Raw genomic sequence first — 3,621 nt, forward strand, 5'->3', positions numbered from 1 at the left:
TGGCATTACAATACCTGATCATTGTTGTCATTTGTTTTTCTGGTTTGGTTTTAATGTACAATAAACACTGTTTTTCTACATGTACAAACTACAACCTTTTGACTTCATCAGACTCCAAACAATGAACCCCACCAAGTGTGTAAAGGCTTTGATCAAGTTGAATATTCTATGTATGCTGCTGTGTTTGATCTCTGTCAAGAAGGCAGGTCTCCCTACAAGGGTGATCTCAGACTCCTGAAGATAGTAAAGGACACGGAACCACCACTATCGGCTACATTTGAATTCCCAACTGACCAGGAAGGACGAACAAGCAGATACACACCCATGAACCAATTGTGATCCCCATGGATCACAATTGGAGTGGTTTGAATACAATGCTTAAGTGTAGAGGGAGAGTTTTTTTTACACTCTGTTGTACGGTCTTTTTAAAACTAAATATCTCCCCTTTAACAAACAACAGTACAATGCATGCATAAACTACGTTCTTGTCAGATTGTAGAGTTTTTCCTCAAAGTCTGATGACAAGAAATGCAGAGCTGTAGTGGTAGTTATTTATTTCCTTTTCATGGTTCTTTCTCTCCAGGTGCCTGGTGAATGTACACGTTGTCCCTCCACTCATTATGCTTCTACAGCAGACACCTGATGGATTTTAGCAGGGTTCTTTTCCATAGCTGATTATTATGAACAGTACTCACATATTCACCTAGGAAGGGTGATAACAGACCCACAATCTCTGTTGTTTTGGGGGCATCAGGGGGCAGCTCACTCCAAATAATCTTCTAACCATTTCTCACTCACTAAGAGAGTGTTTCTTCAAGGGAGATCCATCTTTGTTAATCTTTTCCTCAATAAACATTTAAAAGTCCTCTCATCACCTCATCACCTGACTCTCAATCTTTGTTTTTTCAATGGAAAAAAAGAAATATATAAATATAAAAATCTGTATATTTTTAGAAACTATATTTTATTAACACACCAACTACATGGACAGGGTGACACTCACAGGACCTGCTGAAAGGTCTAAGGAGCGTTAAAAGGTTAATGTTCTCATTATTTATGATTAACATGTCACACGTGCCTGACAGCCAATGCAGGGGTTATGGATTTTTAATTATTTAGACCTGCTTCACCACCACCATTTTGAAGCACAATGTGCTGGGCGTGATCAGGTGGAGTGTGCTGTTGCTGTTTCAATTACCTTGTCACCTATCAGTTTCTGTAACTGCCATTAGCAACTGAGAAGCAAACACTGGCTACTACTGGCTCTTGTCTTACCTGTTCAAAGCCATTATCATGTCTGGGCCCATTGTCATTTCTAATCTATTGTATATTTAAGCAAATGTCTTTGTATGGTTTTAAGTTTCTCAAGGATTTTGGTCTTAAATGTGCATAGAGTATTGCTGCTTCTGTGTTTTCAATAAAGGTACAATAATTTCTCACATCAATTTAAATAATTTACCAGTTTAACAGTGTAAAGATTTCTCTGAACACAGTAACACATATCAAACCAGCTAAATATTGCCTTGTGAAATGTTACATAATTATATATGTAATTCCTTGCTATTTACAAAACACCAGCAAGTAGAAAAATATTATTACTTTGTTACTGTGACATATTAATCATCCAAATCCTTTTTTTGTACTGTCCAACATCATAAACAATATGTCTTAAGTTTGACATTGCTGAACAGATTCAACAGTACACCCTTTCTCAAACTCTATTATGAACGTTGATCCTCCAGTCAGGGGTCTGATAGTGTTGAGTGATTTTGGTGTTAGGACACAGCTCTTGTTAAAACCTCACAAACAGTGGTGTAAAAGCACCATCAGTCAATGCAAACATGTTGACTGTCTTTCAGTCGTCTGGTTAGTACTATATTATTCGAAATCACCTTGTGTACACGCTTCCTAAAGTGGAAACCCAATCTGGTATTAGCAATGAAATCTGAATAAACATTGCATTCTTTTGGGAAGGTTATTGGTGGGAATAGGGGTGTAAGAAGCCTAGTAGATAACACACTTGTTTATGAAACAGAAGTCACAGGTCCAAACCCCACTTAATTCCATTGTGTCCCTGAACAAGACACTTAACCCTGAGTGTTTCCAGGGGGACTGTCCCTATCACTACTGACTGTAAATCGCTCTGGATAAGGGCATCTGGTAAATGCTGTAAATGTAAATAAATATGCAGGAATTTCCACACGCTATATGCAATTTTAGGAAAGACATAGTAAATAAATCAAATATTCTGTAATCCAGATCATTGTATTGCAAAGCTTCTTATTATATCTACATTGTTAATGAGTCTATTGTTGATCTAAGCAGTGGTATGCTAGCAGGTAAGGAAGCAGACTCTTAACGGAACAGTTGCTGGTTCAAACTCAGAATTGTCCAGGTGTATTTCATTGTGTGCACAGTGTGCTGTGCTTGCTCTGTATCTATGGGCTGATATTTGTGCCAGTAAAAACTGAATTTAAATATGATTCCTACTCGTACTGTGTGTGACCGACACAAGTTAACATGGGTGTGTCCCAATAGGCCCTTACATATCACAATGTCAAAAAAATTCACTTTCACTAAAGCAACACAATTTTTACGTTTACAGCATTTATCAGACGCCTTTATCCAGAGCAACTTATAATCATTAGTTACAGGGAGAGTCCCCCCTGGAGACACTCAGGGTTAAGTGTCTTGCGCAGGGACACAATGGTAGTAAGTGGGGTTTGAACCTGGGTCTTCTGGTTCATAGGCGAGTGTGTTACCCACTAGGCTACTACCACCCCGATCAACAATTCTACAGCAGAATCTATGTGAAAAATGTACCTTCACCTCAAGGTTAAATAAAGAAAACCTTGAGAAATAGCAAATCCCAAAATGACATTGAATGGCTCCAGTTTTGTGTGTTCACTGAGCAGCAGAGTCATGCATCACATCAGGTTTAGGAGACCAGGGTTGTGCCAGCAGTGCAGGGTTAGGGCTTTTGTTGGAGAATACTGTCACCTACAGGCGAAAACGAGAACACAGCTCTTCTGAATTTACGTAGGCGCGCATTTCCCCCCTTAGAACAGGCAGCCACTGCGGATAAACGATTGAGGTGTATTATTGGTGCTGGTCCCGATCCCGGTTAGATGTAAAGTAAAAGCTTGCCAGGTCAGACCGCCTGTGGAGACCCCTAATTAAGTGAGTTGATTGTATTGTGAAACACTGCAGTACAGCGTTTCAGACAACGAAAGACAATATTTTCAGCATTTAACCAACTTTGCTCAGTGGCACCTTCCGATCATCACTGTCTAAAAAAACTCGATGTAAAATGACTTGGATCACGAAATAACTGAGATTTATTTTAATAGGACAATTAAATGACAAATAACGCGTGTTAAGAAAGATCACAATGTAAAGAGAGACAAACAGGAGTGGCAGCTAACTTTTAGTAACATAAAACTGCTTGAAGTAAAAAAATCTATATCATTGATCGTTCTCTCAAAATACTTTTGCAGTCGCTTAATTACACGGCGAGTCATCGCTGATAGCTGAAGCTGTATTTAAATCCACGACCGAAACCCGGCCACGATAACAGTGATTTGGGTTGTGGATCAGCAGGAAGCCCCGCCTGCGCGCAGA

The sequence above is a fragment of the Denticeps clupeoides genome, chromosome 17, assembly GCF_900700375.1.
Source record: "Denticeps clupeoides chromosome 17, fDenClu1.1, whole genome shotgun sequence".
NCBI classification, from domain to species: Eukaryota; Metazoa; Chordata; class Actinopteri; order Clupeiformes; family Denticipitidae; genus Denticeps; species Denticeps clupeoides.